Raw genomic sequence first — 18,398 nt, forward strand, 5'->3', positions numbered from 1 at the left:
ATTACCATTAAATTATTTTTGTTTGTTTTGTTTTGCTCTGTCCTCTTAAGACATTAAGTATATTTAGCAACAGCAACCCCCCCCCCAACCCCCCAAATAATATTATATATTCCAATGAAGCAAGATTTATATTCCTATTTGATGGTAAGAATTCTGGTCCTACTTTAATTATTTCACAAATAAATAATGGGTATTCTTTTAACAATAAAATGTAACTACATATATTGAACACTTGGCTTTGCTCCCATCAGTTCATGTTAATGTTTCCAAGGAATGACTTACATTGAGTTGTTTGAGCAAGTCAGACATCAGCCAGTTAATACCTCCAATCTGGACTTCAAGGTCTGAATAAATTAGAAACCTGTTAGCTAAACCTGATAGACAGCAAGTCTGGTGTAGTGGTTAAGATACCAGGCTAGAAACCAGGAGACTGTGAGTTCTAGTCCTGCCTAGGCACAAAGCCAGCTGGGTGACCTTGGGCCAGTCACTTTCTCTCAGTCCTACGAAGGAGGCAATAGCAAACCACTTCTGAAAAACCTTGCCAAGAAAACTGCAGGGACTTGTCCAGGCAGTCTCTGAGAATCAGACACAATTGAATGGATTTAAACAAAGAAACAAACATTGCTTCTAATCACAAGTACATGCTTTAAAAGAAACTGCAAAAATATATAAAGCCCCATGAAATTGTTAAAAGGAGACTCAATTGTTAAAAGGAGACTGTATTTAAGTCAATTACTATGATATAATTTCCTGTTCCTTATTACAGATATTTCCTAAGTGATAGTCCTTTTTTCACTGCAGTGTTACAAAACATGCATTAATATTTGAAATTACATTGTCATTGTGGGTTATAATGCAATGTTCCACGTTTGCAATCTAGGGGATCATTCTGTTCCCCAGATATTTAGCAAAGAGTAAGAAATATATTTTTCCTCAACAGCCTGATCACCTCATTGCTGGAGGAGATTTACCTTTGAAAGAAACATGGTGCCACTGGGCTATGACATCACAACTGCAAAGTAGATGCACATAGGCGGAGTTTCAGTGTTACATAGAAAACTGCTGGTGACCAATATCTTAGGGATCACCTCTCTTCCCATGCTAGTCTGTACTCTAAGATCTGACTGAGATCTCCTTAATTTAGTGCAGTGTTGTCCAAACTTGGCCACTTTAAGATGAGTGGACTTCAACTCCCAGAATTCCCCAGCCAGCCATGCTGACTGGGGAATTCTGGGAGTTGAAGTCCACTCATCTTAAAGTGGCCAAGTTTGGACAACACTGATTTAGTGACTCTGATAGAGACCCAATAGATGGGGGGAGCAAAGAAAGACCCTTTTCACTGGAGGGACCAAAACTGTGGGATTTGCTATCCCAAAAACTTTCTTGGTATCATCCTTAATAGTCTTTGGCTATTTGGTGCAAGCTTTATTTTTAAAAGTGTTTATTTTAGGCAGTACATGTTTTATCTGGCACCATATTTTGGCTACTGCATCTAAATACATACAGTATATTTCTCCCCATTCTGCCTGGCGTTATTATATTATATTTTTAGTTTAAAATGGTGTTGCATCCTATGTGAAGTGAAACATTTTTTTTTGTTGTTTTCATCACAACTGAAACATTTTTTCTTTTTTCTTTTTACCAAACTTCATCATGACAACCTATATAAAAGTATTTTTTCAAACTTGGCAACTTTAAGATGTGTGGACATCAATTCCCAGAATTCCCCAGCCGGCATGCTGGCTAGGGAATTCTGGGGGTAGAAGTCGTCACATCTTAAAGTTGCCAAGTTTGAAAAGCACTGCTCTATAGCCTCATCCACAGACACACTGAAGAACAAAGATACATAGCAAAACATTTAATCCAAATGGATTAATTCATGGTTATGGTACAGCAAACTGCCGTATTTTGATATTCTCTAAACTACTAACCAACAGATGCAAAAAGTGAAAGGGATATTATTATGCCATTGCTTGCAAATGCAAGAAGATCCATCAGTGTTCCTGGAACTGTAGCAAATGATATCATCAATCTTATCCTGGAAAAAAAGCCCTGGGACCATGTTCCTTCACCAGCGTCTCAGTCTTTATCCATTATTTACAATTCAGCAAATCTAGCAAAAATTAAATCAGATTCATTTTATTAGATGGGGCCATTTTTTTTTCATTTTTTTCTTTCTTTTTTCCCCTCCTTTTTTGTCTTTTCCCTTTTTCTCCCCTTTTCCTTCTCTCCCCCCTTTTGAGGTCCATTGTAATTTGATATAATTAATAAATAAAGATGATACAAATTGCAATAATTGGAAAGAAAGCCACTACCTTTTGTTTCATTTAAAGTGTTTAAAGAAAAAAAGCCATGTAAGAAAAACTAAATTATCGAAAGAAGAGCAGAGCAGAGCAGATCTTTTCTTCTGTTTCAAAATAATAATAGTATAGAGCACTATTCAGTTTTTAATCAGTGAGTTAAACTTAGGCCATATGGAATCTTTCTTATGTATTTATTTATTTATTTATTTATGCATGCATGCATGCATGCATGCATGCATGCAACTTCTATAGCCATCCGTCTCAATCCAAGTGACTCTGGGTGGTGAATGATTTCAATAATTAAAACCATTAAAACAATTGCAAATTATACATATAGGCAGCCGATAATTATCATAAAAATCACATAAAAATCAACAGTGCAACCAGGTAATGGGTCCCCTGTTACTTTCAGGACCCCAGACTCAGGCACATAGCCAGGTTTTTAAAGCCTTACAAAAGGCTAGCAGTCTCGGGGCCATCCTGAGCTCCAAAGGAAGAATGCTTCAAAGGGCGGGGGCTGCTGCTGGGAAGCCAAGCCTTCTGGTCCCCACCAGTTGACCTTCCTTGCCTATGGATGGGATCCATAGTATCCCCTATCTACTAGACCGAATTGGACAGGTAGAAACTATTGGGACACATATAATCTCCAATGATATAAGGTGATCAAAAAGGCTCAGAGATAATACCTATCATAAAACCACATTTTGAAGTCTGGCACATGGAAATCTTTCCAAGAATACAAAATCACTTTTTTTTAAACTGTTGTCCAGGCACAATATATCCAAAATTCCTCATGCATAGATTAGTTTCAAATGTTTAGAATTTAATTTAACATCACAGTTACATCTGTACATCAACTGCCCAGAGTTGCTGGGAGTTGGGCAGCATATACATTTAATAAACAATCATTATTATTGTTGAACTTCAACTTCTTCCAACAACCTGGTCCATCGTGGTATTAATCTCTTACCTCACTACCAAAGGATGAAATCCACCATATTCAGAAAATATATTTTTCTTGAATTAACAATTTTAAATCATAGGAAGCATGAGTCAAATTTCTTAACACTGCATTGGTTCTGCAGTATAGAATACTCCAATTCTGTATTCCAAATTACCGGTATATTATCCAAGTTGATTGAGCACTATTTCTTAGTATTTGATCATAGTTAATTATGGATTTAGCTTCAGTAGAACCCTTCTCTGATGCTGATAAAACTTCAGGAAATTTTAGAGATTACTAAAGTGTCAAAACCAATCAAATGTTTTAACTGAATATGTGGCTGGTTTTGGCATACATACATACATACATACATACATACATACATACATACATACATACATATATTCCTTTTGCAGCTTTTCAAAAGTTTTTAAAGTATCATTACATTTTAACTGATTAAGTATAATTATCCCCTTTTCAGCCCATGATTTCTAAAAGAAATCAAACAAAGCTTTCCTTGCCATTTTTAAATCAGATTCATTCCACAATGTTAGCTACCCAGGAGAACTAAACTCAGATTTTTATACTTTTGCTATAAACCAAAATGTATTGGACTACCTTAAGTACTAGAAATATCATAAGATTCCTACTGCACTTAGAAACAAGAACCTGCCAGATATTTAGAAATATTCAACCTCTGTCAGTGGGAAAATTGGAGTAGCAGAAATTGGAGAAATGAACAGATTCTGGGGATTCAGAGTCCCATTCTAACTGGGTGTCATTCAGGGACCAGATGAAATGGCTTATTAGGCTGAATTTGTTCTATGAGACATTCACTGCCCATCTCAGTTTCAACTCCTCACCAAAGCAAGAATAACTGCTATGCCTAAGAATGATACACAAGATGGTTACCTCCCCCAAACCCTAAAACATTAAGGAAAAAATCAAAAAGGTTTTTCTGAATGATAAATGTTTCAATTCTCATGAGGCATGAAGTCAGACCTTGGGACAATACTTATCAATCACTTTCTAGGAAGAAGCAACAAATGAGGAACTTATAATTCAGAATTAAAATACAGAAGCACAGATGTGATCTTTGATTTTTAATGGTACAATACTTGTCTTCTGTGAAACAGTTTGATCTGACTCTTGTTAGGTTACTCAGATATATTAGCAATGACAATGCCATTGTATGTAGCTCTTTCAAATACACAACTGTTTCTCTGAAAATGGGGAAGGCTTTCTAAGATTTCAGAAACTTGCATTTGGATTTAAGAATATTACAGTGGAATTTTATGCTTACCTAGTCAAAAGCAAGTACCACTGTTTATACATTTTAGCAATTACATGTTCATCATTTGTACATAATTATATTTTAAACTCGGTCTAACAATGTTCAAAGCCGTAAACTCTTGTCTACTTTAAATCTTTCTAATAACTGTAGATAAGAAAACCATTGGCAGCTATATCCCTCTGCCACCAGTTCTTCTCTTGATTTTATTTTATATTTCCCTTGACAAAATTCTAGTATAGCCATTTCTGTTTGCCTATCAGCTTTTACTGAAATTTGAAACAGAAGAAGAATAGGTGAAAGCAAGTATGATAAAGTGGGTTAAAATTTTTGGTTATGATATACAGATGGAACAATGGGAAAATATGTGTTTGAAAGGATTGTAATTTACACTATTTTATAACCTTAAAGAGAATTTTTATAAAATGATGTACTGTTGGTATATGTCACTAGAAAAATTATCTAGAATGTATAAAGTCACTTCAAATTTAGACTGGAAATGTGAACAAGAAGAAAGGACATTTTATCATGCTTGGTGGCCGTGTTTAAAAGCTAGAAAATTTTGGATTTAAATACACACACTGATTCAGAGGATTTTAAAGATTAATATACAATTGAAACCAGAGGTTTTTCTTTTGGGATTGATGGACAAACAGTTGGAAAAAAGTCATGGAACTTTGCTTTTGTACATGATAACTGCAGCAAGATTACTGTATGCACACAGATGGAAAGATTTGGCACTACCACAATGGAGGAATGGTTGCTAAAAATGGAACTTGCTGAGATGGCTAAATTGACTTCTGGGATCAGAGAAAAGACAATATCTACATTTATTGCTGACTGGAAATCCCCTCACGACTTTTTGCATGAAACAGAAAAAAATGAACTTATAATTCATGGTTTTGATGATTAGACAGGATAGATTATAGAAAGAAGAAAGTCATGTTGTAACCATAGAATAAGAGGTAAATTTATAATTATAACTGCTGTAAAGATGATTGCAAGCCACTTCTTTGTATCTTTTTTCTTTGTTTTCTATTTTTCTTTTACTTTTTTTCCCTTTCTTGCACTTTTATCTTTCTTTTTGTTTTTTCTTTTTCTTTTCTTTTTGTTACTTTATATTCGTTTGTATTAGTTTTTATTTCCCTTTTAATATATATTGGTCCCAAGTACTTCGCTACAGGACAGTATCCTCAAACTTGATCTTTATCAAATGATTAATTCCCCTCTCTCTCCCCTCGTCCCATTTTAGCTGTAGAAGTGATGATAGCATGTACAGAGAAAAACTTTCTTTAAGTCACCTCCAGTTTTGATTTGCAGGTTTAATTAAAATTGTGGTCTTGATGAGACAGAATTTTTGGACAGGAAAGAAATAAATCAGTGGGAGGAAATTGTTTCAGCAGATGCCCAATAAAACCACCACAGTGCCCAAGACAAAAATAATTGTCATGAACAACGTGCAATTGCTCTCAGTCAATTGTTTCCATTCAGAGCCCTGATTTATATCAGAGCTGAGAAAAGGGTTGCATATCAATAGAATGAGCATACCATTAGTATTCAACGTTGGCTAATAACATGTATATAAACATATTCAAGAATAAATATTTCATTTTCCACAAATGTGTTTTTCTGCATGATAACTGAATAAACAGGAAATGAAGAATTAACTTTTAAGGTCATAGATCTTTCTCAGCTTTGGAATGGAAATCAACGCTAGTGGATTAACATGAACAAAAAGGCATATCTATTTTCTGCAGAGCAAGTGAGGGATACTAAAACCTCTGTTTCATCCAAACAAAACTACATTCTCTTTATTTAATTCTTAATTACATTCAGGCTAATTATTATGGCTCAGGATAAGAGGGACACTAGCAATTAGCACCTATGGCTGAAAATGGAAATGGCTGAAAATGAAATGAAGTATTTCCGTATCATGTCACTTAAAAAAAAAATTATATATATATATATATATATATATATATATATATATATATAGCCTGTTCTGCATTCATTACTCTTTTTACATTTATTTTTCTGTTAAACTTTAATCAGAGATTAAGACTTCTTCTTTTTCCTTTTCTTTTTTTTTCCTTTTCTGATTATTATGAACAACAGAAGCAGTCTTAGGTTGTATGTGTGTGTATTTTTTGAAATATTGACAAAAATACACCTAGGGCTACAAAAAACAATTGAAGTTGAAGATATCAGATGAATAAGGCAAAGCTTACTTCAATCTGTAAATGAATTCTTTGCTTATTTTTATATTGGGGAGAATGTCAAGCTGTCCTTGAAAACAAATTAAGGGAAGATAATGCAATCTGTGTGTGTATGTGAAATAGAAGGTAGGAGAGCTTCTTCCAATTCATTTCTTTTAAAAGTATATTTGCATTAAATACATTAACTTAGCTTTAGTGTATTTAATTCTGTTAACTATCAAAAATAACTGTGTTAGCAATATTATGTAAGATTCTTTTCTTTAAAAAAATGCATTTCTCATTTATTATGTCATAAACATGATATAGTAAAAGACATTTTTGCTCAAAAGTCATCTTAGACCCTTGGCTAGAATTTTAATTTAATTTAATTTAATTTAAATATTGACAAACTATACATATAAACAATCCAGTATTCCAAATCAGGTGTAACCTAATTTTTCCAGTGCTGTATAATGATTGGCTGGTGTGGGTCTTCCGGGCTGTGTGGCCGTGGTCTTGAAGTCTTCAAGACCACGGCCACACAGCCCGGAAGACCCACACCAGCCATCGTATGCCGGCCGTGAAAGCCTTCGACAATACACTGTATAATGATTGTTGTAGTCACCCCCTATCTAGTCCTCAGTTTTAATGTATAGTTAGATTCCAGATACTCTGACTATAGCCAAGAAAAAAGATGCATATTTGACACTCAACAGTCACTTGATGTTGGCAATCATGTGCAATTCTGCCTAAATCTAACCATAATGAGACAAGTAAAACCATGTGAATTAATGTTCTGAATTCTCAGTTGCACCTCCAGAAACAAAATGATTGCAACAGTCCTTGCTACTACTAGTAGTACTGCTTCTTTGATGTGTCTATTATATATGAAACAAAATGTTCTCCTATATCTACCTTATTTGAAGATCAAGACAAACTAATAAAAGCAGAACAGTCGAGGTGGTCATTGCAAATTCTGCAGAAATAATTGATATCAATTTCATCTCAGTCTCCCAACATTTTTCCAATAGCGGAGAATATATGTCTCTCAAGGTAGAACTATTGGGTTCTTGGTGTTCTCTGAGTTTAGTTATCATCCTTCAGATGTTTCATTACCAAGCTAGTTAACATCATCAGTGCGTGGGGGAGTGAAGTTTATATTGCAGCTTGCCCTGCCAATCTTGGATGGGGTGTGATTCAACATTTTGTGAATATAGTTTCCTGGGTTAAGAGTCATAGTGGTGTCTTTCAAAATTTCTAAGTTGAGACTTTCAGTAGCAACAGTGTGTGTGTGTGTGTGTGTGTGTGTGTGTGTGTGTGTTTGGCACCTTCAAGTCAGTGTTGACTTCAGGTGACTGCATTCCCTGCAGTTTTCTTTGCAAGAATTTCAGAAGTGGTTTGCCATTGCCTGCTTCCCAGGGCTGAGAGACAATAACTGGCCCAAGGACATCCAGCTGCCTTTGTGCCTAAGATGGGACTAGAACTCATGGTCTCCCAGTTTCTAGCCTGGTGCCTTAACCACTAGACCAAACTGGGTCCCAACTGTGCAATTAGCATCAATCAGCATCAAACAGCAAATGCTTAAATGGAATAAACTGCCAAAAAGCACTGTGAGGTAAATCAATTTCAATTTTAAGTTCTACAGGTTTTAAAAACTGCTTCATTAGAAATGAGCAGTATCACACTGTCACAATGTGAGCTCCACTCCATTCATACAGGCAACATCCCCCTGTGGGCTGGAGGTGAAACCCTTCTACCTTAGGTGTCTGGGAAAACAGTGAAAGGATTTTTACTGGATTTAGGAAGATAAAAACTGTAATGAAAAAAAGTGTATATATCAGGTTTCAACCTTCTCTATGCTGAAGATCCCAACCGTTGCACTATTTCTGCTGTGCTAGGAAAGAGAGGTTGAAGAGATGTTCCTCTGTTAGACAAGGAATTGCTGCAAGTGAACTTGTAAGAAAGTGCTACAGCAGAAACAGGCAAGAATGGGGAGAGAAGAGGAAAAGACGGCTTTCAGAATGCAGTAGAAATGTATGATGTCTGCAAAAAATGGTTGCTGTCCAACTGGGTAAGGCAGAGAAACTCTTGAGTGCCAAAAACTCTAACTCAGGGAAGAAGAACCTCCAGTCCTTTTTGGATGTCAGGAATGAAGAGCTGAAATATAACATTGTTTGGGGGACTTCGGATTATTTCATCCAGTGCTTGACCGTTGGCTTCACAACAGCTACAGGATTGTTTCCTTTTAATTCTCTGTGTTTTTAAATCATAAATGCTTCAAGCGATGGCCAATTATATTCATTTTAGTTTCTAATTTTAGCAAAACAGTCGAGTTTATTTCTTCTACACTTCTCATTTTTGGCAAATCTGTTGCATTTGTTTTGACAAACTTTTTTTATTATGTGCGTGTGTGTGTGTAATTTTTTATTAAGAGTTTTAATTATAATAGTAAAATCTAATGCAAACTAAACTTAAAGAGAATAGAGAAAAAGAGTAAAAAGTGCAAGTAAAAAGGAAGAAAAAAAGAAAAAGAGAAGAAGGAGAAAAGTAAGAAATATAATAACAAAAGAGAAAGGAAATATATAAAGTGATTTCCAACCTTCATCACAAGTATAAACAAATTTAGTAACTCTTCACACTCTCTAAGGTTACAAACAATTACTCTTCATCCCATATCCCATCTCTTATCTATAAACAAATACATAAAACATCATTTTTCAGTCTTGGTGTCAGCAGAAAATCCATAATGGGTAGCCAGAAGTAACAACATATCTTGTTTTAATCTTGACCAAATAAACTTTTATAACTTTATATTCCTTCCTTTTACTTTTAACAGTTTTAATATTTAGTTCATTCAAATATTGTTGTAGGATTTGATTTCTGTTCATTTCTTCTTTGTCCCGTCACACAGAGTTCTTCAAGGCTTTAACAAGCCTCTTTTGCAAATTCGAAAGGAAAAAAAATATCCAGGTCAGTCTCTTGGCTTCTCATTTGTATTTCCGCTTAAATTTTAAAACCTCATCCAGTTTCTTTTGTAGATCCAGTGAAACATCATTTCCTAAATCATTCTCTTGGCCTGTCAGTTGTAAATCCACTTTCAATACCATCTCTATCTTGTCAGATAAAATTTGTTCTATATCTTTCTTCAGTAACATCTTTTGGACATAGTCTATCCATAGAAGCAGACATCATTACTGACATTGTTGATATTGTGGCTACTATTTTCTGATTCCATTCTTCAAAAGTCTCCTTCAGTACTTTTGTTGTCATAACATTCATATCATTTTATAGGCCTATATATCTTTCCTCTACCTCAAATCTTTAGTCCCCTCTAGTGTCCAGTTTTTGAAATCATGAAATTACTCATCTGTGTTGTGTCTTATAAAAACCAAAACAGGATCTATTTCCCACGACAAACTGTATGTACTTTATAATTAATTCCAAAATCTTATTGTAAAAGTTTCAATATTCCAATTTTATCTGGAACTTTAGCCCTTTTATAACTTTCTAAGATCAAAATCTTTTTTAGCTTTTTGCTGTTTATTTCAGATTCTTTAAATTCTTAAACTTATGATTAAAATTTTATTTCATTCAGGATTAAAGGCAAACTCACCTGGCTTTCTCAAACTTTCTAAAGGTCTCTAATAGCTTAGAAGTTGTTAATGAGTGATTTCCGAAAGTGTTTAGAAAGTGAGGTTTGTGACCTTAGTGTCCTTTAAAAGTCTCCACCATGGTTGCAAGCAAGATGGCTAATACCATGGTCTCCCAGTGCTCAAACCCACAGCAAACCACTGTCCTGTGGTCTCCTCATGAAGAGCAGCTGTCTGGAGCATATGTGGGTGATCTCCTGTCCTCTCCTTGTCTGGAGAGTTTCCAAGGAACTGGTCTACTCACTGGTTGGTGTTTGGCACGGTCATCAGCTCCACTTTCACAGAGCCATCTTCAGTTCGCCATACCTCCCCCAGAAGTCTGTTTTTGACAAACTTATTAACTTCTTGTAAGTTCACATTAAAATGTATTTGCTTTTGGTGCACTTTTCTCCAAAATCATCCATTTTGCAATGGGTTTATACACAGTTTTTGCAGTATTCCATTGTACAATATATTTTGAACATTATTTCATGAATTATATGAATTTTTGTACAAGATGTTTTGCTAGTTTGTGTATATGTATGTGTGTGCATGTGTGCATATAGTGGGTTAGCAGCATTGTCCCATTTTGAAAACTTTTAATGTAGTTTATTTACTGATTCAAGCATGAAAAATTAAATAAACAAGTGTCTTCTCCATCACTAGTTTTCACTGGAGATATTTTATACAGCAACTCCTTCAGGCACTTAAAATATCCTGTTAAACATTCTTACACTTTCTTTTTAAAAAGGAAAACTGTCACCATCAGTTTTTCTAACACATCCTGCTTTAGAAGCTAGCATAGGACAGGGTGTTGTGAAATCCAGGAACTCATCACACTACAGCAGATGAAGAAGATCCTTCAGTAATATGGAAATGCACAGTGCAAGGGGAATTAAGGTAGAAATCTAAAAGAAATCCAATTAAAAATGAAATGTGGAGTTCACCATGGTATGGATAGGTGCCACAGATGAAGTTTACTGTCACTCTTCTTGTTTACAAAAATCAGCATATATTTGGGAAAGGGGGAGAAAAGTCAACATATAATTAAGTATCACAGCTCTAATCTCAAGAGCCTTCCTTGGGTGAGATGAAGCAATTGTAATGAGACTGAAACAGTAACAACTCACTATTTCTATTTAAGACTCAGCAGGGTCTGATCCAGACCAGACTTGAAACCTCTCCACCCAACCTTCAAACATTTGAAGAGAGAGTGCAAAACGCAAGGAAGGATGGAGATCTTAGGCTGTGCCAGTAGATAGCTGGATCTAGCAGGACAACATAGGAATAATCAGATTCCTTGCTTCCTTAAGTGACATCAAATCAGTGTTGTCTCTTAGCAACTATATGGATAGATTTTCCAGAATGATCTGCCTTCAACTTGACTTTTTAGATCTCTCAATGGTGCATTCATTGCTGTTCATACTCTGATGGAGGAAGCTAGATCTGAGCCATGCTCCTGTGCAGCTAGAGGCTACTGGTATTAAGGGAGCAGTCTAGATTCAATAAGGTTGATGGAAAAACACCACAATTAAAAGGTCTTGTTAATTCCTGCTTTAAAACTGCTGGTTGCCCAAACTCTTTATCCAGAAACTTGACTGAGTTTTTGGATTTCCTTTTTCTCTCTTTCTGCCTCTCTGAATGCAATCTGCTGGTGAGTCAGCTGAAATGTGTATGACCTTGAACTGTATTTCCAACTTAGACATAAGACTGATGGTTTTGTTGGTACCTGAGACCAGATAAGCACAGCCATTGAGAGGGGTGAATGTTGGGGAACTTGCATGAAAAAATATTTAAGGCTAATACTTACAGCAAAAGAAGATCAATGAAAGCCATAAAACATAGATTTAAAGTAGTTGCACAAGAAAAATGAAATGCTGGAATACTTTTGGAGAAACATAAACGACAGAAAAAATATATACCAAACACATGTAACACTGAGTGCAGATTTCAGCCACTTTGGGGATTATTTTCTGAGAAATTGGATAAAAAGGAATAGTCAGTGTTTTCTCTTCATTTGAAACAGATTTCTGTGATCCACATTTTTAAACACAATTTCCTCCATGATGAAGGAAGTGTCCATGTTTTATGGATTTATGGATTTGTAGAATATTAACAGATATACTAAACTGGTATAATTCTCTTCTTAGTGTTTGATAGGTGTTATTGTCACAAGACCCATCTTTTGTCCTTTCTCATTTCTTCTATACTAACCTGTTTTCTTAAAGTCAATTCATTATTTCAGCCCCATTGACCTGAAGGTTACTTGGACATATAGCAGTGATAAATTGAAATGCAAGCATGGCAGCAACAATGGGTCTGCCAGTTGCCTCTTCCAGGAGAAGAGGAAGGGTGGGCTGTTGGCTGTGAAGGGTTAAAAGAATGGACTGCATGGGTGGGTGGTTTGTTTTTTAACCACAACAATGACAATGAATTTATGAACACAGAATTTATTTATGAATGTAGTTATGAACATAGAACAAAGCGGTCCTAAGATCTGCTTGCCCAAGAAGGAGATAACAATCGGTGCTGTTGAGATAAAAGGGTATCACTTTTCACAAATGGATGACTGCCTCTGTTCCAAAGAGATCGCCAACTCTTTCTAAGCTATTGACTTTCCTCAAGAGACATTTGCCTGACCATCTGAAGCTATCTGCAAATGATCTGTTCAACCAAAGGTGCTGCACAGGCTACATTCATGACAAAACTGTTAGTTTTGATATGCCACATGATCTGCATTTATCAGAATCTGATATTCACCGTCCTTTTAGGAATATAGTATGTCTTGCAAATTGCCCGGAACGCTTGGCTTTATCTCTTCAGAAATATAATCTGGAAGGTAGCCTGCTGCAAGTACAGACTCTGCATTACAAAATCCTGCATTTATACATTAGACACCAACATACCCACAGAAGCTAACCTCAAGGTTAAGCAATCTGCTGATGCTTAGGAAATGAAAGCAACATTTATGAATTACAGTGGGAGATAAATTGTGCTGTGCAAAAAGCAAGGCAATGGCTCAAGCAATCATCCTCAACGCAGGAATGGATCAATTACTGCCCGATAATAATGTTTCTCAAAAGCTTTCTCATTGCCAGTCCAGGAGCACATATACATATCATGCTGGAGGGTCAAAACAACTTTTGTAATCAGGAACTCTATTATGTCCCTCTCCAAAATGTTAATCCTTTACTCTTCCAGATTCAAATGAACATCTGCATCTCCTTTTAAATCCATGTTTAAACTGAATGTCAAAGGCCAACAAGTGGCTTGCAGACCTGGGAGTTTGTTCTTACCAAGGTCTTATTAATGTCAGTGGGATGCAGAGAATTGTTGACTCCAATAAAATGAGGAGCCCAGATGAGCCCATTGGCTATGAAGGGCCAGATTAGGAAATAAGATCAGTGGGGCAAAAGTGCTATATGAAGGCAAGGTGGGGAAAGGGCTTTTGGCTCTGTTGGTATCCTTTCATTTATTCCAGTTCCATGCAGAAAAATTAACTTGGATTTTTTCCCCCCAGCAATTCTCATTCAGTCTGATGAAAGAAAAAATGCTGTTGAATTTTGTTTCAAACGGGGAGAATTTCAGTAAAATTCTCATTAGTGCAGTATGGTGTTGTTGTATTTGTTTAGATATGAGATGGTCAAGTGATGTATGTGAATGTCCTATTCTTTCTTGTTCACAGGAAAAAATAGGGGTATATGAATTGGTTCAGACTCAATCTGAACATTCAACTAAAAAAAAAATCAATCTGATCTGATCTTCTGAATTAATTTGAAAAATTGAACCATATCAGTTCAGATGACTGAACTGATTTGTATTGACTGTTTGAGTTGGATCTGACTGTATTCTTACTGGACCAATTGGGACCATTAAAACATGATTTAATTGGTCCAAAACCATCTAACATGTTTAATTTAATTAAATGAATCTGCTTGAGGTGTAGGCCAATTAATCAAATTGATCTGATGCTTCTAATTAGTCCAAATCAATTTGGAGAATTAAATATTCACACAGGTTGAGAAAACATAGTGAGGGAACTCTGCCCATTCTACCCTTTTCAGACTGGGAACTATGGGCAGCCAGGGAGGGCTCAGAATGATGGAAAGATGCATAGCCACTATCATCACCACCATTACTTCTATCACTTCCAAGACTCAAAGTAAAAAATGCTACCAGGAGAAATTCAAAAGAAATTCTCAATAAGGCAAATTTTGGTTTTCAACTAGCTTGAGCCCAAGACTTTTCCTACATAAGACTGTTTGAGACTGTGATGAAGGAAGCTGTTTCAGATTTGGAACAGAATATCAACAAATTAAATGCATATAATCTCTAAGGATACAGTGTAGAAAGGCTTCTGGCCAGAAAATGACCATTGACCATTGAGCACAACCATGACCATTGGTTCATGGTTCAAATTAAAGGCATATAACCTCCAAGGATACAGTGTAGGAAGGCATCTGGCCAGAAAATGACCATTAACCAATTCCTTTGTCTAGTGTTTTGTGGTATCATGTCAGCGAATCCAGAGCTAGGAAGGATCATATGATTTACAGTGTCAAAGTTGTTAATTCATGGTGCATTTCTTAAATAGTAGAAAAGAGAAAAGGTGGTGAGTGGTAGAAATCAATCCAAAGAGATCTCAGAATTTGGGAAGATGATTTTACCTACATTCATCTATTTCAAAAATGTATACTATTTTTTTAATGCTTGATTCAGGGATTCTTGCAATTTAGAAAGAAGGTCTCAGTAGAAGTTATCTGTCCATGACAAGCAGTCAGACATAAATAAATTATTAGGTATAATTAGATCATATTTATAATTTGATTAGAAAAACAGTTTAAAAATATTAAGTATACTTTTTAAATAAAAATATAAAAGACAATTTACATAGAAACCATTTCAATGATCTGAAATGGATGTGTGCTCCAGACAGACCTGAGAAGTATTCAGCTTTATAAATCCTGATGTTGAAATGTTAACAATCAGATTAACCAAATGCAATAGTTTCCTAATTTTTGGATACTATTATACAAACTTGAGCAAAGCTTTGATCTGAATATAATCTGAAGGCATTTCGGTTAAACCAACTGAGCTGCTGAATCTAATAGTTGTGTCAAAATGAACAGGGTGCCTTTGATTCAATTTGAAGAAAGAATTTTGTTGGCGCACACATGCATTCTGATAAAATCTTGGAGCTGAATGGAGTCAAACTTATGATTTAAATCTAATGGACTTGGCTTTCTGAAACAAATTGCAAATTGATATTGAATCACAAATTCAGGCAACGTTGCAAACTGCATTTGGCTCATATGGATCAGCTGGTTTGTACATACTCCTGAGAATGAAACTATAGAAAATCTTGAACGTGTTTTACTACAAAATGTCTTAGTTAAAGAAAAATTTTCAGAAGCTTCCTAAGAACCAGAAGCAAAGGGGACCAATGTATCTCTGAGGGCAGCAGGTTACAGGGGCACAACTAAAAAGGGCTGTCATCTGGCTTCACTTTATGTACAGTATGGGCAGTGCCTTGAACAGAGTCTGTCTTGATGACCTAACAAGTTGGGCAGACTCATTCTGGATCAGATAATTCCTACTGCATAGGATAATCCAGCTCCCTCTGTATAGGAATTTATAGTTTATAAAGTTGGATTAGGCCCCAGGAGCATACTGGCAATCAGCACAGTTACTGAAGAACAGGTGCTATTATGCAGCTAGCAGGATCTATCCACTGCATTCTGTACCAGTTGAAACTTCTTTATCTTCCTGAAAGGCAGCCTCATATGGAATGCATTGCAGTAGTCCTATTGTGAGGTGATGATGGTGTGAGTCACTCTTTCCAATGCCTCCTGGTCTAGATAGAGCTGTAATTAGCACACCAGCTGAAGCTGGGCAAAGGCCTTCTTGGCCATGTCCTCCACCAAGAGTCTGCTGATCCAGCAAGAGTCATGAATCCAAGACGACTCCCAGGTCACAAATCCACTCCTTCAGGAGGAGTGTGACCCTGTCTAGAACCATAACAAAAACATTTATTTTAGCAAGGCCAAAATCAGTGGGCAAACAGCAACTCCATCTTGTTCTGATTTAGCTTGGACTTGTTGCTCCCTATCTAATCCTGATACCAGTTCACAACCTCCATAACACCCGCAGCCTGAGCTAGAATAGCATTATATGAAAGAGATATGTTTCCCATAAGGGAACTTTGAAACAGAACCAAGACATAATCACAATGAAACATTAATTAATTGACAGAGTTCAGGAAGCAGAGACATAGAAGACAGGTGGAGTTACAAGCCCTTATTTAACTTCAGTGTGATTGGTTACATCACAATTTCAGTTAATTAACAGCAATGCAATTTGCCATTATAGTCAATGTGATTGATAAGTTTAAACTTATTGATTGGGTTAATGCTTATGCATAATGAAATATTAAATGAGGGGTGGCTAAATGAGAGTGTATTTGCTCTCCACAACAATGTATATAATGTAAACCAAAGGGTCTTAGAATTATAACTTTGTTATTTTAACACAATAGATATGAAAGAACTTTGATTCCCACACTTCACAAGTGCTTATTGTTAACTACCACTGCTAGGTTGCATTCCAGTGGTTAACGCTTTCACTTATCTTGTTAATGCTTTGTTGCTTTAGCTGTGGCTGAGACTCCCAGGCATTTGAGAGCTTCTGGCTGAATTTGCAATATTGCTTAAAGGGAAATACATGTCAATTGGGATCCGTATTTAATCCATTCCAATTTTTCTTTACATTTACAACTGAGTTATCAGCATATTGATGATATCTCAATGTAATGGTCTTCTCTAATTGTACGAAACAAGAGGGAGTTTATGAAAACAGTACAAGTTTAGGACATCTGGAGATTCCTCCCTTATCTGATTAACAGTTAGCTATACCTCAAATTCATCAAAGAGTAGTTACCAAGAGAATAAAAAAAAGTTCTGCCCTAGTCAATACAGGGATAAATGGGGTCCTAAAAGTGACAAAATGTAGTTGTCAAGATTTATGTAACATTTTGCCACCTCTTCCATTTCAACTGAGTATTTAAAGAAGACTTCATGAGAACCTTATTGTTGGGTGGAAGGAGCTATCAAAGTTTGACACCTTGAACCAATGATGATCTCTCCTAGTATTTTTCATATAGGTATTAAATACTACAGGGAGAGGTCTGAGCCCTGCATTATCTCACACTGAAGCAATGATGGGCTTTCTCAGGTTTCCCCCGGTAATAACAACCAGAATCATTCACTCAGGTAGGAGCAGAACCATCATAGAATAGTACCTCCAAATTCTGGCCCTCATAGGCAGTACAGAACCATATAATGAATGATGGTATTGAATGGTGCTAAAAAATCTAACAGGACAGGAGACATGTACACACCTCATCCATGTCCCCACAAATGCTGCCTACCAGAGTGTCTGATGCTACTTCAGTCCATGCCCAGGCCTGAACCTTGACTTTAAAGAAAATCTAGATAATTTCCTTTAGGATTCTATGTAGCTGATTCATAATAACCTTTCCTCAAAAAGGGGAGCTGAATACTTTGTGGAGGTTCTTAAGTATGATAAGATAGAGAGACAGCCTCCTCAACAGAGGTTACACCACTGCCTCCTTTAAGTCTGGTGGCATCTCTTTCTCTGTCAAAAAGGTATTCATTACCTCCTGAATCCAGCCAACCATTCTTCTTTTCCCTCCTGTCCAAAGATGGACATGGATTCAGCACATAGGTGGCAGAACTCATACTACAAAAGACCCTATCTACTTTCTCAGGTTCCACAAGTTCAGAAGCATCCCAGCTGACACAAGACATCATCTCACTCATCTAGATCTGTCCAACTGGCATCCAATCCAGAGTGAATGAAAGCAAAGTTATCTGAACAAAACTCCACAAATTTTTTTCATTCATGAAGCACAATTATTATCCTATTAAAAAAAAATCAATAGCAACAAAACTCTTCATTAGGTACTTTTCATTACAGTTAAGGCTAATATATAAGCTCACAAATCCTCCTGCTCCCCTG

This window comes from Python bivittatus, unplaced genomic scaffold, assembly GCF_059951505.1.
Source record: "Python bivittatus isolate LINGU-HERP-01145 unplaced genomic scaffold, Pbiv_v1 ctg000980_np1212, whole genome shotgun sequence".
Taxonomy (NCBI): Eukaryota; Metazoa; Chordata; class Lepidosauria; order Squamata; family Pythonidae; genus Python; species Python bivittatus.